Source organism: Papio anubis, chromosome 2, assembly GCF_008728515.1.
Source record: "Papio anubis isolate 15944 chromosome 2, Panubis1.0, whole genome shotgun sequence".
Lineage (NCBI taxonomy): Eukaryota > Metazoa > Chordata > Mammalia > Primates > Cercopithecidae > Papio > Papio anubis.
Genome location: NC_044977.1, coordinates 143,440,662 through 143,467,281, shown reverse-complemented (window position 1 = coordinate 143,467,281; position 26,620 = coordinate 143,440,662). Strand labels below are relative to the sequence as shown.

The following is a 26,620-nucleotide window of genomic DNA, read 5'->3' as shown; positions in this document are numbered from 1 at the left end:
TATATAATGGAATACTACTCAGTAATAAAAAGGAACAAATTAACAGCATTTGCAGCAACCTAGATGGAACTGGAGACTATTATTCTAAGTAAAGTGACTCAGGAATGGAAAACCAAACATTGTATGCTCTCACTCATAAGTGGGAGCTAAGCTATGAGGGGGCAAAGGCATAAGACGTACAGTGGGCCAGGGGTGGTGGCTCATGCCTGTAATCCCAACACCTTGGGAGCCCGAGGTGAGCGGATCACGAGGTCAAGAAATCGAGACCATCCTGGCCAGCATGATGAAACCCCATCTCTACTAAAGGTACAAAAAGTTAGCTGGGCGTGGTAGTGCGTGCCTGTAGACCCAGCTACTTGGGAAGCTGAGGCAAGAGAATTGCTTGAACCCAGGAGACAGAGGCTGCAGTGAGTCGAGACTGCACCACTGCACTCCAGCCTGGCAACAGAGAGAGACTCTGTCTCAAAAGAAAAAAGGAATGATACAATGGACTTTGGGGACTCAGGGGAAAGGGTGTGAGGTGGGTGAGGGATAAAAGACTACAAATTGGGTTTAGTGTGTACTGCTCAGATGATGAGTGCACCAAAATCTCACAAATCACCACTAAAGAATTTACTCATGTAACCAAATAACACCTGTTCCCCAAAAACCTATGGAAATAAAAAAATAAAAGTTTAACTTTAGCTTCTTTTTCCTTTAATTAATTTTCTGGGTTCCCACCCCTATTTATAAACATACAAAATGACTCACTCATTCAACAAATAGCAGTTAATAGTCAATAACTGCCTGCTGCATGCTAAGAAATATGCTACATATTAAAGACATACAGTTAAATAAAATATTAGTCTCTAGGTCTTAGCCTATTAGGAGACCTAGACCCAAATAAAGAGCTGCATTACAACATGGGAAGCGCCATCATCCAGCTCTGGTCAGAGCTAGAGGCTCCAACAATGAGCCTTTTCTCCCTGACAGTCTGGGCGCACCCTGGGTGTGAATATTGGGGGCAGTGGCGTTTTCTGAGAAAAAGATGCATATCTTGAGTCTTGACATTTGAGTTGGAATTATTCAGACAGATAAGAACAAATAAATTTTTAAGAGTCTGGCAAGTAAGATTTGGAAACAAGCCTTCCACACCACAATCACTTGTGTTTATTCTTAACTTCACTTTTTCATTCTTTTATTCATCAGCAGATGTTTCTGAACAACATCAGAAGCAAGGCCAGGAAAAAGATTATAAGATTATAAAATAAATAACTGCAATGCATATGACAACTGTGATAAAAATTTGTACAATAAGGACACTCATCCATTTATTCAACTAGGACTCAGGAAATGTCCAGGCACAGGAGATAAGATGACATCACCCATGCCTTCAAGGAACAGGAAAAACACAAATCTGAATAGTCACATAGTAATAATCTCATCTAGCTCTGCGCAAAGGGGACACATTGAAATGACTGTCATGCCAGGCTCTGCTCCTTGGAGAAACGGCTAGCTGCAAAGATTTTGCAAAACAAGTTTGCATTCACTAGCTAGATAAGTTAGAACGATTGAAGGTTATCATTATGTTGGTGCAACAGTAATTGTGGGTTTTGTCTTTAAAAAAAAAAAAAAAGTCAAAAACCGCAATTACTTTTGCACCAGCCTAATAACTTGCGCGCTATAGTCATACAGACAGAAACTGAGTCCAATTTCCACACTAGTTGTGTAACTACGGGAAAGTTCATTGATCTCCTGGTTTCAGTTTTCTATATTGTCAAACGGGAATGATAATGGTCCCTGCCTCATTTGGCTATTGTGAGGTTAAATTAACTAATTAATGTAAAGTGCTTGGCACGGTACCTGGCTCAGCAGGTTCTTGGTACATGTTGACTATTTCTCCCCTCTTTTCTGCTCATTTTCTTCTTGCCTTAATGACTCAGCTAGTCAAGACGCTGACCAGAGAGGATGCATATGCAAAAGTACAGGAGTGTGAATTAATCCATCATGGGCTTGATGAGAGCACTGTTAAGTGATTAGGTATCTAATGAACCAGTCATTCTGTCAGTCTGTAAGTGTCAATATTGATGCCAGTCTGTAGATATTGAATGCCTATTTTGTATCAAGCACAACCTCAGGTGCCCTAATGTATTCTAGGGGCTGTTGTTGAAAAATATGCCGGATACAGAGAACCAAGTCCACGAGTAGCCAATTTTACCTCATTAGGAGTTTGCTGATAAAGCTGTCATAGGAAAACTCAAATTTGAGCCCTTTAAAAGAAGAGTTGAGAGCTCAGCCATTGTCTGTTCTGAGGACTGAAAGACATCCCAGGCACCTTAGTTCAAAGCTGTGAAACAAAGCCTGTGTGCATGGATCTTAAAGAACCTTTGCATTAATATACAAGAAAACTCTATCCTTTGGCTTACATGTGAAGAGCAATAAGACGTCAGTATCAAGTGGTAAAGAAGACAAACTGTGGAAGTCTAAATGTCACTTAATAGGTTAACAAAATGGGATATCCTGCCTGTAGATAGCCTTTCTCTGTTAGAAGGAGAAAACCTGCATTAGATGGATTTTGAAACAACAAGGATCAAATTGGATCTTCTGAAAGAAAACAACTACATATAGAAATTTTAATAATCAGTATCACATTGCTAGTATATCATCATACTCACCAACCCTAGGGTTCTTTCACAGGCAGGTTACATAAAGTATGCAGAAATGTTGAATCAAATTTTAAATCTTATTTCTCAATATGTCTCCTAAGATGTCTTCATAATAAGTGTATTTAATTCTACATTTAAAAAAATGAAGAAAGTCCTCAATATGCCATTACATGTATCTCTGTGAACACTACCCTTTTATGAGAGTCTTTTATTCTAGGCAGCAGTCACATTCCTCAAAAACAATAAGGAAACATAAATGTAAATTCTGATTTGTATCCCATACATAAAACAATAACTCTTCATAATAATCTGACTTAATTCAGGGACCAATAAAGATTATATTCTATAAAAGATTACTCAAATCTTACTTTAGAAGAAAGATTAAAAATAATTGAGACAAAAACTGAAAAGACATTTAAAATGGGAAAATGGGGTGTTTTTATCCAACAGTTTTCCTTTATGCATGTGTCTGCACTTCAAGCTTCTTCCGTCTCACCAGCAATCCCTGGCCCCTTTTTCTTTTCCGACTCTGCAAGTTGGAATTTCTGTCAGTTTGTGACTGAGTGCCGATTGTCATTGTTGGGGTTAAGAGCAAGGAAGTGGGAAGGTGGCAGTCTCATTGTGGTGGTGGTTGATTTGACCTCCGGAGAAGAGGAAGGCTTGAATCACCCCCAGCTTTGAAATCGCCCCACTCAACTTTTATCATTCTAACAACAGAAGTTAAAGGAAGTTTGCCATTATCCACCCCTTTTCTTCACTGTGGTGCGGCAAATATTAGAGGTCTCTGAGACAAAATTCAGACCAGTAATAAATTAACTAGGATCCTCCTACAAAGAAAAATAACACAATAAATAGGAAAATGTCTGAAAGGGTTTTCTCAAGCAGCAGAAATCAAAAAAGGCAGAATGCACAAAAGAAGAACATAAAGAAGAGAGATGCAAAGAAAACATGGGGGCACCATGGAGGGGCCTGTGAAATAGAGTCTTAAAAAATATACAAAGACCAAAGAAAGAGTTAGTGATGTAAAGGACTGGGGGTGGGGAGAAGAACCAAATCAGAAAGGAAAAGTATAAAATTCAAAGACAGAAAGGGGACATTAAAAGGTACTGAGCTGTCACGTGAGGCCACAGCACCAGAAGGCCCTGTCTTTTTGCCAAGACTTTGAAAACATAAAAAGCTCCAGATGTGCTGTCATTAGGCATTGAAATAAAGTTCCAGAAGCCTTTAAGATACACATGCTTTTAAACATCATGATAAATTATGCATCTATGACACAGATTGGGATGCCCTGGCCTTCAAGTACTCAATAATTCAAAAGCTATGAACATGAACCTAATCTAAATGGCAGTTTCACAATTGGATTCTAAAAGGATTTGCACCATTGACAAGAAGGGTGTGCCCAGCAAACTATTTCCCTCTCATCATAAAGAAAAAGAGTAGCTTAAGCACGCACTTGTATATGCAACACTGGAATATTTCAGCTGAATGTTTTGTGTAAATGGTCAGATGAATTATTCATGGATTTTCAAAACTTTGTATTTTTTAATTGTAAATATTCTATCAAGGTTCTAGAACCACTAACTACATAATGACATCTCAGATGATTTCCATTTCTTGGAGTAATGCCAGTATGAATGTTGAGCCAGCTCACTGAAGAAAGGAGCAAGAGTTTTAAGCCTGGCAATATCTATATATGACCAGACATTTTTTTTCCTAATATGCTAATGTGTCAATATGAGGAAGATATGATGACACCTAGTAGTTATTTCATCATTTCTATTTCTACTCAAAATATTTTCTTCCAGTCTTAAACAGAGTTAAACTATTGCTGAATGATGTACAAGGCAATTGCTACGTTTATGTGAGATGTTGTATAGACTTTAAATCTGACATTTGAAATTGCTTCTAATTGAAGAGCTGCAAGTTGTATTTTAAATAATAAAGCTTTTTCTCCCACAGTCAAACTCCTTTCTTGGAAAGCTAGCAAAAGGAAGATAGTTTTCTTCCTCAAAATTAACGTTGCTATCTGTTAAGATAATAGCATTCAAACTTAATTGTAGGATCCTTTTATTAACTAATAGAACAGGAGTCCTATCTTTAAGGAACTTCTTCGGATACTCTCTAAAATCAAAGCATAGTCAGTATTCTTATTTCAAAACCATAGATGTAGATACTCTCTAAAGATACTCTCAGATACTCTCTAAAATCAAAGCATAGTCAATATTCTTATTTCAAAATCATAGATGTAGACTAGCAGGGACAATAATTTGTGAATTAAACCAGTCTCTCTTCCCCTACTTTCCTAAACATAAATCTCTCAGCTTAACTGCTTAAGTGCAGGTATGATGATTTTCTTTGTATCTCAATTTCCCGCAGTTAAAATTCCATTTAACAAGGGCATTTTAGCTGCTCCATATTATACTGCTGCAATTGCATTACAGAAATTATGTACTAAGGATGCAGTGATTAAAATTGATATTTGACTTAATTACAGGGTACAGTACATGGATATTTGAATGTAACTTAATGGAAAACAAGATGCTTTATTTGTAGTGATTTTCAAAGCTTTTATCCTTGCAGAAAGCTCCCTTGTCAGTAGCTGTTGGGCCAAATCTCAAGCTGCTGACTCTCTTCAGAAGGAATACAGAAGAATATGCATAAATATGAAGCTAATGATGAGTTATCCTGCTAAAATACTACACTATTTTAATGTATTCTCTTCTAAATAGTGCCTTTCTCAATGAAGTGTCCTAATTCTATCATACCTCACTGAAGTAAATATTTAAATAGTCAGATGACAAATTTTCATGGTACCGTACATCAAACAGCAAATATATTACATGAAATATGTCAAAATTTTGACTAATAAAGAAAAAATTAGAAGGGTTATGGCTGCAAGAAGGAAAAGTATGTAATCATAACATATATAATTTAGTTAATAAGTTTACCTAAATTCCATCTGTCTTCAATGAGAAAGGAACTGGGAATACAATTATTTATTTATCTATCTATTTATTTATTTATTTTTACAAAGTCACATTTCAAAGTAATGTTATAAATTTAATATACAATATTTTAAAATCTGGTTAAAGGCTTATATTTTAGATAATCACTTCAAATATATGCCTCTAAATGATTCACTCTTTTAAACAACTAAATCATAGTAACAGTTTTTGGTTTACAGTTTCAAATTCTGCTCTTTCACTAAATATATACCTCTTTAATTGCCCTAAGTTTTGGAGTACACAACAATAATAAATACATCTTAAGTAAATTTGAACATGACTTTATATACCTATGCCCAAAGTATTTGATTTAAATTGAGACTATAACTCACAAAATTAAAAGACTAGAATTAGCTCTAACATCATGGAGAGAAAATATGAAAACAGAAACAGGAAGAGGCAAATTAATTAAATAGGTGTTGCAATTCATATGAAATATACATGTGTTTCCATAAGTCACTAATCTAGTAACTTTGCTGTATGAAGATATCTGAAAAATCATCTGAAGAACCTAAACATGTATTACAAAGTTGAGTGACACTTGCTAATGACTTATTTACTCTTATCTTGTGTAGAGCTTATTCATCTGGTCCCTCAGGCATGTATATTAGAAGAAGTAGATATGAGTAAATAAGAGAAGACCAGTGGTATGATCATGGATTCAGCATCAAGAAAACGAATTTTACACCATAGATACTTTATATTAGTTCATAATAAGTTAACCAATATATGTAAAGCACTTGGAACAGTTCCCAGAATATATTAAACACTCAATAAGTATTATTCATAACAAGCCTAAGACTCTCAAACTACTGGAATTCGAAGCAAGTAGCCCTGTACATCCTGGTAATCCAAGGGGATTAAATATCCTCAAGAATGAAATGCTGGCCTTTACATTACTTCATATAATCCATGGGATTTTGTAGTTTACAAAAGCTCCTTGCCATTGCAGCTTTTGTAAACTGTAAAACCCTTGCAAAGGTTTTTGCACTGGTGAGGTAAAGCTCAAAGCCAAAAGGGGCAATGCATGCTTTTTTTCATTTATGTTTCCCAGAAGCAGACTGTGAGTTGATAATTCAAGTGGAAAAAGTTTATTTATTAGGGAGGTGAGCTAAGGAAATGCCAGTCAGGTTATGGAGAACTGAGATGGGAATTTGAGGACAGCCAATGAAGAAAGTGTTGTTAAGTCAGTTTACCACTATCGGTAACTGGTGATTGATCATGTTGCAGATTGAATGTAAAACAAGTTCCACAGATTCAATCCACTTGAGGGGGGATAAAGCTGAGATATTTATGCACAAACTTCCATCACCCTTAGTTGAGGGATCCCTCAGGGGATGTGAATTATCCAGCACTACAAGCTGCTGTACAAGGCAAGTTGTGGTATAAGAGAAAGCCCTCACCCAGTTAAGTCACAGACCATTTTACACTGCAATGATATGGGAGGAGCACAGACAACACCTGTTATAGTCAACTATTTCTTCAGATCTACCTGTGCCCCAAGTCAGGTTCACTCCATCCATCCTGGCAAAGCCTCTTCAAAATGGTAACTGGATACAATTTTGGAAAAGGTAAATGGTGGAGGGAGGTTAGTCCTGGCTATTGCAGTTGATCTTGAGACCACAACTGATATTCATCATCTCTCTCCTCTATTACCCATTCTAGTTTCCTTTCACTTTCAACCAACATTTCTGCCAAACTAAATTGCTTGTCTATTGGGATAATCCAGGCAGAGGAGTCTGTACTGCAGGTATCCTGTTAGGTTATGATGGCTATAATTGCCTATTCACAGTTATCAATGAGCATGGAAGCACTAAGATGTGACCTATGACCTAATGCATCTCTAGGTTCTAGACATATCCCTCTCTGCCCACATCATGTAATATGTAGCAACAATATTTCCTCATAGTACTCATGGTATGTATTTATTACTGTATAATTATACCACTTATAATAGTATAGAAACTTTTTCTTTACCTACTTGTCTACTGGCGTGATAACCCTTAAAGAACTGGGCAGTGGTTAGCTTAGATTTAGAGAAACCTTAGAAGCATAACCTCCTTTGAAAACAAGGCCTCTAGTCCAGCACAAATTTATCAAGTGGGCCATGAGGAGGAACAATGGAGAAGGCACTCCAACTTTCACCTTTTGGTTCCTAGATGCATATATTTTACCTATCAGGGAAAGAGCATATAATTCCCAATGGCTCTAAGCAACATTTTATTAGCCTGGAAGCATTTAGGTGCTGTAACTGGTGAGATCAAGGGAGCTCTTGAACATGTGCCATTGTTATACTTTATTTGCTATAAAGTGGATCATTTGACCTAAGATAATATATGTGATGCTGTGATAATAAGTGATAATAAGTCAAACACACTGAAACCTCAGATGTTGGTGATGGTGAAGGCAGTATGGTACGAAAGACCAGCCTAATTAGAATATTAATCCCAGTGAGGACAATTGCTGTCCTTCTAGGATGAAAAAATATATAATGCTATCAACGTGAGGACAGGTGGTTTGTTGGTCTCTTCAGAGAAGACTAAATTGAGAGCATAGTGTAAGTCTGCTTACACATCTCTGCTGCTGACAGGTTGAACACTCAGGAGTAACAGTAGCTATATTAGGTTTGGTGAGAAACATTTCATGCCTTTGAGACCATGCATAATCTCCATTTCTGCTACTCCTTGTGTGAGTCCCTATACTATCATTTAAATAAATGAAAAACGAGTCTGGCTGATATCCACTGGCTGAGTCATTTTATCCAGGTGGCTATTGTGTGGTTGATACTTTTGTAGGCATTAATCAGAGACACATTCCTGCAGGTTCTTCCACAAGCTTTTTCTTCAGACTGATCCCCATCTTTCAATGCTGCTTCTTCCAAACCTTTGACCACCAACCAGCCCAGCTATTCATCACTGCCAATGTGCTCGTGTATCTCATTAACCCAACTTCTTCTCAATTTGCATAAAGTTTATTACCAGGTGTACTGCTTTAAGGTCTGCCCACTTGGAGGAATGTATTCTCTACTGTCTTTCAGAGCCACTTTTGATTTGGGCTAGAATGTGGCAGAAGTCCATTTCTGGCTTTTCATCAACATAGTCAACCCATCTGAGAGATATAGGCTTGGGTGCTTTGTTTTGTTTTGCTTTGTTTTGATTCTTTATCTATCATTTAGTTTCAGGTATCCCCTAACAAGGCCAAAGCTGTAAGTGAAAGAAAAGGCATTGGTGCAACAGGGAAATGTAACATGGGGCTCTGGTCCCCTGTTGTGTCACTTGTTTATGGACTTCAGACCCTCTTGAGCCCCATCCTGAATATACCATTTCCACTGTACAATGGATTGTTGTCGTTGCTTCCTGATATTATGATTTGGTGGATATAATGTATTTCCCTTGTGATGGGCACTTCTGGTTGCATAATTACTTAATGTTCCATGGTCAGGAGCTTCCTGCCCTAGGGTCAGGGATCAATGGCATTATAGAAGTTGTTTTTCAAACTCTGAATATTTTTCTTTGCTGCAAATTGGATGGCCTTGCTCCAGAACCTAAGGAGTGAGTACTATGATTTTCTTACTGAAGCTGGAAGAGATTCCCCATAGTATCCTTATATACAATGGATACCAGCAGTATGTTTGTCATCATGCGGAGGGATAAGTGGTTGAGTTAAAGATATCCGTGAACTCATGGCAGTGATCAATGGCTTGGCTGGTAGTCAAAAGTCTGAAAGAAGGGTTCTATGACTCTTACATTCGGGCTTAGAGAAACTCCACATAGCTCCTGCCACATCATATGATCCAAACAATGTTGCAGCTTAAACCTGCTATGAAAACTTCTGTTCTGGACCTCACTCAAAACTAGCAATTTTCTGAGTAACTCAATAAATAAGATGGATCAGTATAACCAAAGTGGTATGTGCTTTCTTCCAAATTCAGAGAGCTACCAAATATGACATCTCTTTCTTAGTAACAGGAAACGCAAAATGTAATGTTTCAACCTTTACATTAGAGGATATATTTCAGCATGACCCAGATCATCTAATCTCTTAAACCTTACTCAGAGGGGCAGGGCCCTTAATTTTTATTGGGTTTTTCTTCAACATTGTGAATAAATACCCAGATTACTTACAAGTTCCTGGTCACCAGATCTGATTAACATAATGTCACTAATATACTGGACCAGTAAAATACCCTATACGATTTCTCTATAACCAAGGTCTCTTCAGACCATGCTGTAACAGAGAACTGGAGAATTAACACAGTCTGAAGCAAGATTATAAATATGTATTGCTGTTCATTCTCAGTGAATGTGAAGTGATTCTAAAATGAATGTTTATGGGTTTTAAAAGCATGCATCTACAGGATAAATAAGTGCATATACATGGCAGAGTCTGCATTGATTTGTCTAGTAAATAATCATATTTTAAATAACAGCTATAATTGGGGTTATCATTTGGTTAAGTTTATAATAGTCCACCATCATCTGTCGTAAGTTATCTGGATCCATTTTTTTTCAGAGACTATACTGGTTCACTAAGAAGACATATGATAAAGACCACCAGCTCTGCATCCATGAGATCATTGAGACTGCCACTAATCCCTGTCATTCCACTCACCATGCACTCAGGATTGTTTATGACATGCTACTTTCATTTGGGGTGAGACACTTTCAGGGGCTTCCAGTTGGTCTTTCCTATAATTATGTTTCTTACTCCACAGGTCAGGTAAATAATGCATGAGTTCTTCCCACCTGCTAAGTATATCCATCTTAATTAGGCCCTCAAGTGATAATAAAATGATGATAGCAGGAGGCCATAGACCCATATTGGGTGCATTGTGAAACAGACTTGGATCTTTATCACAGGGCCCTCATACTACCTCACTCTTACAAGGGTTTCATGATGGCATTTTGAATCTACAGGTGTGAGTTCAGACCCTAAATTCAACAGCTCTTTCTCCAGTACATATCCCTAAATACAGTTACAGAAAAATTGAGGAATCCTGCTGTGCTGCTACGGAAGAACTGGCTTTCTCTTCAAGTGATGGGCTTTGTATCACAGAACTGACTTTGGTCTGGAAATTGGTCAATGGATTACAGTTTTTCCAATGCAGCATTTTGCTCAATCACTGTACTTGTTATCTATTGCTGCGTAAAATATCAACTTCAATCCTGGGGGCTTAAAACAACCAACCCTTATTATCTCATGGTTACCATGCCAGCAATCTAGGAGCAGCTTAACTAGGTAGTTCTGGCTCAAGGTCTTTCAGGATATTGCAGTCAAGACATTGGCCATAGATGCAGAAAGTCACACTAAAATACAAATAAGTGATAACATTCAACTATAGCTACCTTTAAGAAATAGTTATCTAACTAAAATAACTTTTTGTCATGCTTTTAAGCAAAATGCCATTGAAAACTGGAAAATTTCAAGTGGTCAGTGCAGGAGAATTTGGTAATAGAAGGTAATTGAATTGGGACCAAAAGATGTACTTCCAAGCTCACCCACATCGTTGTTGGCAGCCCTTAGGTCCTCACTGACTGTTCACAGCATCACTTCACAGTGCATCTACCTCAGGTGTGGACTTTGCATGGTCTTCAGGCAAGAGAAGGCTATTAATCTTCAGCAAGAGGAATTCTCTGACTGCTAAAACCTTCTCTGACAAATTATAGTGTCCACTATAAGCTCATCCACCAATGACATCTCAGGTCACAGGTCCCTAGTCCTACTTACATGCCTCTTGACTTTATATAGGGATTTGGCAGGACTATGAATTCACCTTTCTTTGTAATTCGACCATGGTATCAATCAAAGATCTTCAGCCCAGTCTGCTCTTCAGCTGCAAGGGATGTCATGCCCCAAGTAAGCTGTCTGACTTGAGCTTGCCATTTTCTTTCCTCAAACATTGATGACACCTAACAATAGTCAATCAATTCCACAGTCCTTAGTCACAGGGCCCAACGTCACTCAAATACTGAATATACTGCACAAGCCAATTTATCTCCTTTCTCCTGTACTCCATCTCAATTCACTACAGGTGAGCAGTTCAGTAATAGTCACCACTGTAATTAGTAGTTTTGCTGTTTTAACCACAGGATTCATCACCATTTCTTTGCACTAACATTAGGTCCTTTTCTGTCATTTGGCTTGCAAGTATTTAATTCTAAACTCCCATTCTAAGTATCTGCTACCTCGAACCCCTTCTATAACAAAATATCTTAGTTTGGATTTTGCCATAGTAGATTCTGAAACAAGGATTCTGGTGCAAGTAGTTTATTTTGGAATGGGCCTCAGGAAGCACTAGTAGTAATGGGAACTAGAGATAAGGAAGGAAAGGCAACAAAGTGGCTGTTATCAAGTCAGTTACCACTGAGGGAGCCACTGTCATTTAATCCCCCTGAATTGTGCTATGGTTTGAAGGTTTGTCACCTTCAAAACTCATGTTGAAATTTAATTGCCATTGTGATGGTATTGAGAGGTGGGACTTTTAAAATGTGTTTAGATCATGAGGGCTCTACCCTCACAAATATACTAACGCTATTATCATGCGAATAGATTGGTTATCACAGGAATGGGTTTGCGCACTTTTGCTCTCTCTCTCTTGCCATCTCTTTGCTCTTCTACCATGTGATACCTTCCACCATATTGAGATTTAGCAAGAACAGGCCCTTTGTCAAATGATGGCACCTTGATATTAGACTTCCAAGCCTTCAGAACTATGAATCAATATATTTCTGTTCGGTATAATTTTTTCAGTCTCGGGTATTCTGTTATAGCAGCAGAATACAGACTAAGACAGATTCTGAGATCCAATGTGGAGCAAGAAGCTCTGAAATATAGTAATCAGTGGTTTTATTAAACATTTTCCATCACTTATACATTAAAGGATGTTTCTGGGAATTATTAAATCTCTAGAACTTTGGGCCTGATTTGCTAGTGAGTAGAGGAGACTCTAGAAGCCACAGAAAGTTATTAGGCAGTTAGAGCTCTGCTTGTAAAGTACTATAATGCCAAGATGCTAAAAGGGTTAAGGCAAGGTTCCAACAGCATGTGCTACTTATTTTGTATTTAAGAAAAAATCACTTTGCACACACCAGAGGTATGCACTCTAAATGGGCTAGAAAATGCTTAAAGATACAGATGTGGCTGAAATTATATATTGAACTATTTATCCCTGCTCAGTTGTGCTTTGCTTTGTTATTCAAATAGAAGTGTATTAAATCTCTGCACTACTGAGTGGAGAAGGTTTATAAAGCAACACTTTATCATAATTTTTAATTTGTATTTAAGGCTAGACATATACTTGATTGATGGCTTATATAATTATTCTTAAAACTCTGAATTATTCACTATACATAGAATATGACTATTGTAATTAAAGAGGGGGCTCACTCTAATTGATTGTATTACATATGATCCCAATTACTTCTATCTATCTTGGAAGAGAACATCTAGCGTAATCTTGTCAAGAAACAACAGTTTAATTATTTTATTTCATAGAGTTTAGTCTCATGGGATTTTTGGAGAGCCTGCTATGTCTACAGAAACTGAGATCTTTGTATTGTTCAATCCAAAAGGAATCTCTGGTTACTAGAATCACAACTGAGAATGAAAAGTAAAATAAAAGAAATATTTTTACAGAGGTGACGTTTATGCTTAAAAGAGTATTTCTCCTATTGTATTTTTATCTCTTGAAAATATTAAGATAAAAATTAATGGTTCAGCCTATAATCCAGTTACAATAAACAACTCAGGTTAAAATCCCAGCTCTCCCACTAAATAGCTGTAGGACTTTGCCAACCCTTTATCTGCTCATGTGAAAAATGTGAATAGAGAACATTAGCTTCCTCATAAATTTGTTTGCAGGAGTTAAATGAGATAGTGTATGTGAATCACATATCAAGTATCAACTTCATAAGATATCAATATATGATATCGATTACTATAAGGCTAGAGGAAACATTAAACTCATTTTTTGGATGATATTGAATTTCAAGTTCTTTCTCACTGTGGATAAAACAGATTTAATTCTTGGCTAACTAAAATTAAGTTCAAATCATCATCCTTTCAAGTTTCAGATGGTAATAATTTCTAAATAACTTATTTTTTATCATACAAAACTTTAAAAATTCAGGAAAACATAAAAAGAAAAAATATCTATAAGAACACATAGATATACTATTAAACTATTAAAATACATTATTTTCATTCTTTTTATACACATTTCAATTTCAACGGCATTGGGACTATAGACTACGTATAATTTTAATTACTACTTTTTCATTGTGACTGAAGTCTAAGGCTCCTTTCCTTGCTGACTGGCTAACCTAAGCTCCTGCATACTACCCATACTCTTCTCATGTAGCATCCTCCATCTTCAAAGCAGCTATGACTGTGTTGAGTCCTTCTGAACACTTCAAATTTCTCTGATTTCCCCCTCTACCACCAGACAGAAAACATACTTTGCTTTTAATAGTTCATGTGATTAGATAAGCCTCTCAGATAATGTTTCTATTATAAAGTCAACTATGCATTAACATACTTTTTAGGAATAATATTTCATCATATTCACAGGTTCTGGAGATTAGGGTATGGAATCTGGAGGCAAGAGGAGTCCTTTTTAAGAATGCTGCCTACCATAGACTCCAAGTAAAAGATTAAAGAAATCCAACGAATTCCTAGCAAAATATTTTTTTAAAACACACATCACAATACAACATGACTAGAAGAATGGAATGAATTTTTTTTTATGGACTAAAAATCCCTGCTAACCTCAAGTTTTATGTCCAGCAAAATTACCCTACAGAAATGAAACCTGAATATTAATGTTTAATGAACAAAAATTGAGAATGTTCACCACAAATAGTCCTGCATTAAAGGGTATTTTACTGTCAAAAGAAAAATATTCCAATATAGAAGAGAGTCTGAGATGCAAAAGAGAATGTAGGGCAAAGAAAATAGAAAATGCCTGGGTACATCTAATGATTAATAATCCCTTATGTAGTCTTTTTAGAAACAATAATTAAAGTATACATATACTGTGACAACAGCTTATGAATTAATATTGGTTAGAGTTAAAGTATCCTAAGGTCCATGGTAATTTTCAGAAGAAAGGTAAAATATTATTTAAGATTAGTCTTTAATAGGTTAAGGATGCACATTGTATTTTCTTGAGTCACCACTAGTGTCTGTGAGTGTGTGTGTGTGTGTGTGTGCTCTTCCAAAGTAGTTGAGGGAAAATAAATGAAATGAAAAAAGTGCTCAATGAATCCTAAAAGAAGGAGAGAGATATATAGTAGAGAAGTGATCAATCAAAAGCACAAGATAGTAGATTTAAACCTAAATAGTAATTATATTAGATACAGATGAATAATGTTCCACTTAGAAGACAAAGACTGTTAAATAAGAGGGGGAATCCAAATGCTAGTGCAGCAGTCTGAAATCAACCTGGGATTCTAGAGCTTGGCAGCGGGAGTGGCATATACCATTGCTGAGGCTTAAGTAGGTGGTTGTATGTTAACAGAATAAACAAAGTGGCAGGGAAGCTCGAAATAGGTGGAGCCCACAGCAGCTCAGCAAGGCCTACTGCCCTCTAGATTCCACCTCTGGGGGCAGGGCATATCTGGAAAAAAGGCAGCAGACAGCTTCTGCAGACTTAAACGTCCCTGCCTGACAGTTCTGAAGACAGCAGTCATTCTCCCAGCATGGCATTCAAGCTCCAATAACAGGCAGACTGCCTCATCAAGTGGGTCCCTGGCCCTCGTGTAGCCTGACTGGGAGACACCTCCCAGTAGGGGCCAACAGACAGCTCCTATAGGCAGGTGCTCCTCTGGGAAGAAGCTTCCAGAGGAAGGATCAGGCAGCAATATTTGGTGATCTGCAGCCTCTGCTGTTGATACCCAGGAAAACAGGTTCTGGAGTGGGCCTCCAGCAAACTCAAGCAGACCTGCCACTGAGGGGCCTGTCTGTTAGAATGGAAACTAACAAATAGAAAGGAATAGCATCAACATCAACAAAAAGCTCATCCACACCAAAACCCCATCCTTAGGTCACCAGCATCGAAGACCAAAGGTAGATAAAACCACAAAGATGGGGAGAAACCAGAGCAGAAAGGTTGAAAATTCCAAAAAACCAGAGTATCTCTTCTTCTCCAAAGGAACACAACTCGTCACCAGCAAGGGAACAAAACTGGACGGAGAATGACTTTGACGAGCTGACAGAAGTAGGCTTCAGAAGGTCGATAATAACAAAATTCTCCGAGCTAAAGGAGCATGTTCTAACCCATTGAAAGGAAGCTAACAACCTTGAAAAAAGGTTAGACGAATGGCTAACTAGAATAACTAGTGTAGAGAAGTGCTTAAATGACCTGATGGAGCTGAAAACCATAGTGTGAGAACTTCAAGAAGCAAACACAAGCTTCAATAGCAGATTCGATCAAGCAGAAGAAAGGATATCAGTGATTGAAGATCAAATTAATTAATTAAAGTGAGAAGACAAGATTAGAGAAAAAAGAGTGAAAAGAAACGAACAAAGCCTCCAAGTAATATGGGACTACGTGAAAAGATCAAATCTACATTTGAGTGGTGTAGCTAAAAGTGATGGGGAGAATGGAACCAAGTTAGAAGAAATTCTTCAGGATATTATTCAGGAGAACTTCCCCAACTTAGCAAGGCAGGCCAACATTCAAATTCAGGAACCACAGAGAACACCACAAAGACACTCCTTGAGAAGAGCAACCCCAAAGCACATAATGCCAGATTCACCAAGGTTGAAATGAAGGAAAAAATGTTAAGAGCAGCCAACGGGTTACTCACAAAGGGAAGCCCATCAGACTAACGGCAGGTCTCTTGGCAGAAACCCTACGAGTCAGAAGAGAGTGGAGGCCAATATTCAACATTCTTAAAGAAAAGAATTTTCAACCCAGAATTTCATATTCAGCCAAACTAAGCTTCATAAGTGAAGGAGAAATAAAATCATTTACAGATAAGCAAATGCTGAGAGATTTTGTCACCACCAGGCCTGTCTTAAAAGAGCTCCTGAAGGAAGCAGTAAACATGGAAAGGAACAACTGGTACCAGCCACTGCAAAAATTGTAAAGACCACTCACACTATGAATAAACTGCATCAATTAATGGATGAAATAACCAGCTAGCATCATAATGACAGAATCAAATTCATACAAAACCATATTAACCTTAAATGTAAATAGGCTACATGCCCCAATTAAAATACACAGATTGGCAAATTGGATAGAGGGAAGACCCATTGGTGTGCTATATTCAGGAGACCCATCACACGTGCAAAGACACACATAGGCTCAAAATAAAGGGATGGAGGATGATCTACCAAGCACATGAAAAGAAAAAAAAAGGCAGGGGTTGCAATCCTGGTCTCTGATAGAACAGACTTTAAACCAACAAAGACCAAAAGAGACAAAGAAGGCCATTACATAATGGTAAAGGGATCAATTCAACAAGGAGAGCTAACTATCCCAAATATATATGCACCCAATACAGGAGCACCCAGATTCATAAAGCAAGTCCTTAGAGACCTACAAAGAGATTTAGACTCCCACACAATAATAATGGGAGACTTTGACACCCCACTGTCAATATTAGACAGTTCAATGAGACAGAAAATTAACAAGGATAGCCAAGGATATCCAAGGATAACTCAGCTCTGGACCAAGCAGAACGAATAGACATCTACAGAACTCTCCAAATCAACAGAATATACATTCTTCTCAGCACCACATCACACTTATTCTGAAATTGACCACACAATTGGAAGTAAAACACTCCTCAGCAAATGTAAAAGAACAGAAATCACAACAAACTGTCTCTCAGACCACAGTGCAATCAAATTAGAACTCAGGATTAAGAAACTCACTAAAAACTGCTCAACTACATGGAAACTGAAATCCTGCTCCTGAATGGCTACTGGATAAATAACGAAATAAAGGCAGAAATAAACATGTTCTTTGAAACCAATGAGAGCAAAGACACTATGTACCAGAATCTCTGGGACACATTTAAAGCAGTGGGTAGAGGGAAATGTATAGCACTAAATGCCCACAAGAGAAAGCAGGAAAGATCTAAAATCAACACCCTAATATCACAATTAAAAGAACTAGAGAAGCAAGAGGAAACAAATTCAAAAGCTAGCAGAAGACAAGAAATAACTATGATCAGAGCAGAACTGAAGGGAATAGAGACCCAAAAAAACCCTTAAAAAAAACAATGAATCCAAGAGCTGGTTTTTTGAAAACATCAACAAAATAGATAGACTGTTAGCAAGACTAATAAAGAAGAAAAGACAGAAGAATCAAATAGATGCCATAAAAAAAAAGATAAAGGGGGTATCATCACTGATCCCACAGAAATACAAACTACCATCAGAGAATACTATGAACACCACTATGCAAATAAACTAGAAAATATAGAAGAAAGGATAAATTCCTGGACACATACACCCTCCCAAGACTAAACCAGGAAGAAGCCGAATCTCTGAATAGACGAATAACAGATTCTGAAATTGAGGGAATAATTAATAGCCTACCAACCAAAAAAAGTCCAGGACCAGACGGATTCACAGCCAAATTCTGCCAGAGGTACAAAGAGGAGCTGGTGTCATTCCTTCTGAAACTATTCAAATCAATAGACAAAGAAATCCTCCCTAACTCATTTTATGAGGCCAGCATAATCCCGATACCAAAGCCTGGCAGGGACACACACACACAAAAAGAGAATTTAAGCCAATATCCCTGATGAACATTGATGCAAAAATCCTCAATAAAATACTCGCAAACTGAATCCAGCAGCACATCAAAAAGCTTATCCACCATGACCAAGACGACTTCATTCCTGGGATGCAAGACAGGTTCAACATATGCAAACCAATAAATGTAATCCATCGCATAAACAGAACCAATGACAAAAATCACACAATTATCTCAACAGATGCAGAAAAGGCCTTCAATAAAATTCAACACCGCCAAAAACTCTCAATAAACTAGGTATTGATGGAACATATCTCAAAATAATAAGAGCTATTTATGACAAACCCACAGCCAATATCATACTGAATGAGAAAAGGCTGGAAGCATTCCCTTTGAAAATAGGCACAAGACAAGGATGCCCTCTCTCATCACTCCTATTCTACATAGTATTGGAAGTTCTGGCCAGGGCAATCAGGCAAGAGAAAGAAATAAAGGGTATTCAAATAGGAAGAGACAAAGTCAAATTGAATCTGTTTGCAGATGACATGATTATCTATTTAGAAAACCCCAGCATCTCATCCCAAAATCTCCTTAAGCTGATAAGCAAATTCAGCAAAGTCTCAGGATACAAAATCAATGTGCAAAAATCACAAGCATTTCTATACATCAAGAACAGACAAACAGAGAGCCAATTCATGGGTGAACTCCCATTCACAATGACTGCAAAGACAATAAAACACCTAGGAATCCAACCTACGAGGGAAGTGAAAGACCTCTTCAGAAAGAACTAGAAAATACTGCTCAATGAAATAAAAGAGGACACAAACAAATGGAAGAACATTCCATGCTCATGGATAGGAGGAATCAATCAGTAAAAATGGCCACACTGCCCAAGGTTATTTATAGATTCAATGCTCTTTCCATCAGGCTACCATTGACTTTTTCACAGAATTGGAAAAAAGCTACTTTAAATTTCAGAAGAAACCAAAAGAGAGCCTGCATAGCCCAGACAATTCTAAGCAAAAAGAACAAAGCTGGAGGCATCATGCTACCTGACTTCAAACTATATACAAGGCTGCAATAGCCAAAACAGCATGGCACTGGTACCAAAACAGAGATATAGGCCAATGGAACAGAACAGAGGCCTCAGAAATAACACCACACATCTACAATGATCTGATCTTTGACAAACCTGACAAAAACAAGAAATGGGGAAATGATTCCCTATTTCATACATGGTGCTGAGAAAACTGGCTAGCCATATGTAGAAAGCTGAAATTGGATCCCTTCCTCAAACCTTACACAAAAATTAACTCAAGATGGATTAAAAACCTAAATGTAAGACCTAACACCATAAAAACCCTAGAAGAAAACCTAGGCAATGCCATTTAGGACATAGGCATGGGTAAAGACTTCATGACCAAAACACCAAAAGTAAGGGCAACAAAAACCAAAATAGACAAATGGGATGTAATTAAATTAAAGAGCTTCTGCACAGCAAAAGAAACTATCAGCAGAGTGAACAGGCAACCTACAGAATGGGAGAACATTTTTGCAATCTATCCATCTGACAAAGGGCTAATCTCCAGAATCCATGAAGAACTTAAACAAATTTACAAGAAAAAAACAACTGCATCAAAAAATGGGCAAATGATATGAACAGACACTTCACAAAAGAAGACATTTATGCAGCTAACAGACATATGAAAAAATGCTCATCATCGCTGGCCATTAGATAAATGCAAATCAAAACCACAATGAGATACTATCTCACGCCAGTTAGAAGGGTGATTATTAAAAAGTCAGGAAACAACAGATGCTGGAGAGGATATGGATAAATAGGAAAGCTTTTACACTGTTGGTGGGATTGTAAATTAGTTCAACCATTGTGGAAGACAGTATGGCGATTCCTCAAGGATCTAAAACTAGAAATATCATTTGATCCAACAATTCCATTCCTGGGTATATACCCAAAGGATTAGAAGTCATGCTACTATAAAGACACGTGCACATGTATGTTTATTGTGGGCATATTCACAATAGCAAAGAACCAACCCAAATGTCCATCAATAATAGACTGGATAAAGAAAATGTGGCCCATATATACCATGGAATACTATGCAGTCATAAAAAAGAATGAGTTCATGTCCTTTGCATGGACATGGACTAAGTTAGAAACCATGATTCTCAACAAAATATCACAAAGACAGAAAACCAAACACTGCATGTTCTCACTCATAAGTGGGAGTTGAACAATGAGAACACATGGACATAGAAAGGGAAACATCACACACTGGGGCCTGTTGTGGGGTGGGGGGCTGTGCGAGGGATAGCATTAGGAGAAATACCTAATGTAAATGATGAGTTGATGAGTGCAGTAAACCAACATGGCACATGTATACCTATGTAACAAATCTGCACGTTGTGTACATGTACCCTAGCACTTAAAGTGTAATAATAATAAAGTATTATATAGGTGCAAATAAATAATATCTCATAAAATGTCTAAAGTTTTAATGTATAATATATTCTCACCACAAATTTGTAACAATAAGATTATTTTAAATTCATTATATTTTTAGAAATAAAAATTAAATCTAAATAAATCATGTGTTACAGAAGACATTAAACTGGTAATTAAATACATTCACCCAAATGGTGACAAAAATATTACATAACACACTTGTAGAATCCAGCCAAAGCATGAAAGCATGAAACTTCGTGAACTTTATTTATGCGTTAGTAGAAAGAAGACTGAAAATGCTTAAGCTAAACATTTACCCAAAAGGTTCAAAAATGAATTGCAAAATAAACCCAAAGAAAGTAGAAGAAACAAAATAGAAAAAAAAATTTACAATAAAAGGAATCATTGAAAGAAAACAGGGGTTTATGAAAAGGCTAACAATGTTAACTTGAAAAAAAAACAAAGAGAAAGAGCAAGAGAGAGAAAGAATAATAAAGAGAAATGGGGTGAGAACAGAGAGAGAAAAAATAAAGACATTTAACAGATAACCAAATTTCATGAACAGCTTCATGGTAATTCTGAAAATGTTAAATGTCTAGTTCTTTGTGAAAATATAACTTACTGGAACTATAGAAGAACTAGAAAACCTGACTAGTATTATAAACATTAAATGAATTGAATTGGTAATAAAATTCTTTGCACAATGATTACCTCAAAGCCAGATGTATTAATCAGTAAGTGTTTCAAAAAGGAAACGATTCTAATTCTAGAGAAATACTGGTAAGATATACCAGAAGTTATTATATATATTTATATTTATTATTTATATATACTTACAATACATAATCTGTAAATACATATATATATGATTTTATGAAGTTGACACAACCTTGATACCAATGTTCTGAAAATGACAATAAAAAATGGAAAAGTACAGACCAATTTCACTCATTAACACATGCAAAAGTTCTAAATGAAATATTAGCAAGCTGCATTGAGCAACGTACAAACATCTAATTGAATAGCTAGATTTATTATAGGAAGATAAATTTGGTTTAATCAAAAATAATCAACATAATCACTGATTTAATAGATTTAAAAATTCTTTTAATCCTCTCAATAACTATAGAAAAAGTAATACAATTCAAAAAATGTACACACGCACATACACACACATAAAGAGAGAAAATATATATTTATTATATAAATTCTAAGCAAGCCTGGAGTAGAAGGAAATTTTTTTTAATGTGATAAACAGGTTATACAAAATGAACTACCAGGAACATACTAATTAATAGTAAAACATTAGAATATTTATCTCTTTGATACGTAGAACAAGACAAGAATGCCCCTTATCACTACTTCCATTCGTGGAATTCTTCCACAGTACTATGGGAAAAGAATGAATAAAAAAGGTGAAAAAAAGAAAGAAGAAAAAATTTCAATTATTCTCAGAATATATCTTTGAATGTGTTAAAAATTCAAAAATTATTGGCAGAAAATTATAACTAATAAGGAGTTTAGTAAGATTGGTAGATGCAAAGTTACTATAAAAGATAATTTTATTACAAAATGCACAAAACAAAAACAAAAAAGAAAGGAAATATTTAAAAAGGTATCAATATGTCTATTAACTAGAAAACAATATTAGAATGTATAAAACCTATAACAGGCAAGTTCCACAAATTTTAAAAGAGACATTAGAGAAGTTGTAAATAAACTGAGATATGTGCTGTTTATAGACAGTGCTCTCTGTATATGTCAATTTTCTACCCAAAAATCCCAATGGATATTTTAAGTATATGGAAAGTTTTTATTGGGATTGATTTATATGGAAATGCAAAGGGCCAAATTACACAAGATACTCAAAATAAATGATTCCAGCAGGAACTTACACTATAGGTATCAATACTCAAGTAATTAAAGCTATTGAGCACTAAGATAAGAAATAATAACAAACCAATAGAAAGAACAAAGATCAGAAAACTAATACACGTATAATGGACAATTGATTTACCAACAAGATATGAATGCAGAGTAATAGGAAATAGATTTTTTCAATGAAAGTGCTGCATCAGTTGGCAATCAAACTGGAAAAAACACAAAATTCACTTGCTCATAGTTTATACCTTATAAAAGAATTCCAGGTGGATTATTGATCTAAAAGTCAATAGCAGAACTAGAAACTTTCTAGAAGATAATATAAAAGCATATCTCTATGATCTTGAAGTAATGAAATATTTTTAATCCAAAATGATACCAAGTAGTAAAGAGGTGTTAAAGATTGATGTTTTCCTTCAAATTTAAAATGTCTCTGTATCAAAGAAACATTAAACAAGTTACAAGACAAATGACAGAGACATTTTCTTTTCCTTCTTATTACTTTTTTCCATTCATTTCCTTCTTTTTCTTTTCTCTTTTCCCTTTTCTTCCTCTCTTCCTTTGTGTCTACCTCCTTCCCTTCTTTTCTTCACCCCTCCCCTTCCTCTCATTCTCTTCCTCAGTCATGTTGCAGACATTTGCATGATATGTAAATGACAGAGGCTCAACTGTAACTTACCAGCATAAGTTACATATGACGCAAAAAAGACATGACCCAAAGGGAAAATGGGCACTTCTCAAAAGAGGGATTTTTAATGGTCTATACACATAAAAAAATTGCTCAGAAAAATTCAAATTTAAGCCACAAGAAAATACCATATATGTCCGGGTGCGGTGGCTCATGCCTGTAATCCCAGTACTTTGAGAGGCCGAGGCAGGTGGATCATGAGATCTGGAGTTCGAGACCATCCTGGCCAACATGGTGAAACCCCGTCTCTACTAAAAATACAAAAAATGAGCCGGGCGTGGTGGCATGCGGCTGTAGTCCCAGCTACTCTGGAGGCTGAGGCAGAAGAATCGCTTGAACCCAGGAGGCAGAGGTTGCAGTGAGCCCAGATCATGCCACTGCACTCCAACCTGACGACAGAGCGAGATTCCATCTCAAAAAAAAAAAAAAAACAAACAAATACCATATACAGCAGCTGGGTGTGTTTGTGAGGGTGTTTCTGGATGAGATTAACATTCAAATAAGTAGAGGGAGGTAAAACAGATTGCTTTCACCAATTTTGGTAGGCATCTTTCAATTCATTGGAGACTGAATAGAACAAAAGGGAAAATTTGCTCTCTTTCCTAATTGCTTAAATTAGAACAATGGTGTTCTCTTGCCCTTGGCTAGAACTTAAACCATCAGTGATCTTGGTACTAGAGCCTTCAGACTCGTACTAGTACTCACATCATCAGGTCTCCAAGTTCTCGGGCCTTCGGACTCAGACTGGAAGTATATCACCAGCTTTCCTGGATCTCTACCTTATGGATGGCAGGCTGTAGGACTTCTCAGTCATCATAATTGTGTAAGCCAATTTATTTTAATACATATGTGTTTGTGTGTGTGTGTGTGTGCCATTTGTCCTGCTTCTCTGGAGAATCCTAATACAGTCCTCTAACTGGCAAAACTATAAGCATTACAGTACCAAATATTGCTAACGGTGAAAGAAAACGAACTTTCAAGCAAGAGTTTTCCTCCTGTATTTATACCCTACGGACATACATGCACATGAATCAGCACACATATTCAGATTACTTATGGCAGAATTGATTTTATTTTGTAATAGCAAACGAAGGAAAGAATGACTGAGAAAGAGGACAAGACAGAGGGGAAGGTGAAAGGAAAGAAGGAGGAAGCAAAGAAAGGAAAGGAGAAGGGGAGGAGATAAAAGGAATAAAATAAAAGGAAGGTAAAAGAAATAATATAAACACTCATCAATATTAAATAAATTGGAAAAATAACTGATGGCATATTCATAACTGGTCGTATATACACATATTACAATACTACACAACAATAAAAATAATCTATAGATTTATTTATAAACTTTATACACATAATATTGAGTTAAAGAAGCAAGACACAAACACATATATACAGAATTATTCCATTCACATAAGATTTAAAAACTGGGAAAACCCATATTATTTAAAGATGCGTGCTTGGTGTTAAAATAAAATTCAGTATAGTGGTTACCTTTGGGGCAAGTAGGAAAGAGGTTTTTTGTGTGTTGGCCGCATTCTGTCTTGATTTATACGATATTCATATATGTGCTTGCTTTATAATTGTTATATGTTGTATGTAGTTTTCATCATTTGTGTCATATTTGCCAATTTTTAAAATAAATTATTAAAAATAGCAATGCACGGAAAATCTTTATAAATAAATCTTTATCTAATTTTCTTAGTATAAATTTTTAAAAATTGGAATTACTGGGACAAATGGAATAGATATTATTCTAAAGTTCTTGTAGATGATAGACAGGTAGGTAGATGGATAGATAGACGATAGATAGATAGATAGATAGATAGATAGATAGATAGATAGATAGATAGACAGATAGATAGATTTCTTTAAAATCATCTACCAATTTATACTTTCACTACAGTTAATGAGATTGATGATACTCCCAAACCCTTGTTAGTGTGTTTTGCAACTTTGCTCAAAATTGGCAAAAGTAGATGAAAAATGGAAAACAAATATACATGGGCTTTTTTGCTCTGATCGAAGACTCATTTAAGTACAGCTATCTTATTCGTGTCCTACTCTGCTCCAATAAAAACAAAATAGAGAGCTTAGTCTACAACCTGAGCCAGAAAACGGCTTTAAATGGTCTTCTGATTTACTTCCCTTCTACACACACAGAAAATGGTTTTAAATGGCCCTCTGATTAACTTCCCGTCTATACACACAGAAACACACACACACACACACACACACACACACACACGCAGGACAACATATACTTTATTTCTGGCTCCTTGACTCTCCCCTGACCCTTCGATCAGGATTGATATTCTGTTTTGTCCCCTGAGTTCCAACATAGTCTTCTCATTATTTTCCTTTTCCTTTAAAAGCTTCACTTGGTGAAATGCTGTTGACCTCTCTAGTTTTTAGTAAAGACTAAGAATGTCATTAACTCTTGGCTAAAAGTCTAGGCCATACTAACATGATACACCTGAATCCGACTCTCTACTCCATCACACCATGCCATAAGAATTTAGCAAGTATTGTTGAATTATGAACACACATGTAAATATTTCTCACTTTTTTCATTACCATTTTAATGAAAATAACCATTATTGCCCCAATATAGCATATACTTTATACACATATATCTTAAACATTTTCCATTTTTCAAGAATTCAAATACATAACAACATTATCATCTTGAGAACACAAAGAACACAACATGGAGGAAGACTGAGAAAATAGCTTCCCAGTATTTAGTCACTAGTGATTCTACAGATTTTCTTTTAGTGTTTTCTACTAGAATTTTGATATGTCCTGCCATGGCTCTGCAAGAATAGAGTTGCCTGGGAAAGGAGACAATGAAAAAAAAAATGGACCCAAAGTTAGAAAATGTTAAGAAGGAAATCCAAGAAAGTAATATATTTTGAACCTAAATATAAGGACTCCCTTCCGCCAGAGTGTACAAATAGGCATAAAAGAAGCAATTATATCTTCCCATTTTATCCTCAAAATTGGCCATTTAGAAACAAAACAGATAGTTCCCATTCATCTGAGAAGCAGAACCCTTTTCTCAGTATTGGGAAAGGAATGTCAGGGCACAGGGAAAGGCACAGGGAAAGGAAGTTTTCTACTAGAATTTTAATATGTCCTGCCATGGCTCTGCAAGAATAGAGTTGCCTGGGAAAGGAGACAATGAAAAAAAAAATGGACCCAAAGTTAGAAAATGTTAAGAAG

At 36.3% G+C, this 26,620-nt stretch overlaps 1 long non-coding RNA gene across 6 annotated transcripts in view; it reads right to left on the bottom strand.

Annotated features, from left to right (window-relative positions):
* Window positions 1-26,620, bottom strand: part of LOC103882294 — a 124,744-nt gene that overhangs the window by 51,382 nt on the left and 46,742 nt on the right. Inside the window, exon 1 of one of the 6 annotated variants that reach the window (XR_002520514.2) lies at window positions 1,843-5,647. The exons of the other annotated variants lie outside the window; for them this stretch is intronic. This is a non-coding gene — a long non-coding RNA (uncharacterized LOC103882294). Of the gene's footprint in view, window positions 1-1,842; window positions 5,648-26,620 lie in introns of those variants that run through there. 6 annotated transcript variants of the gene reach the window in all.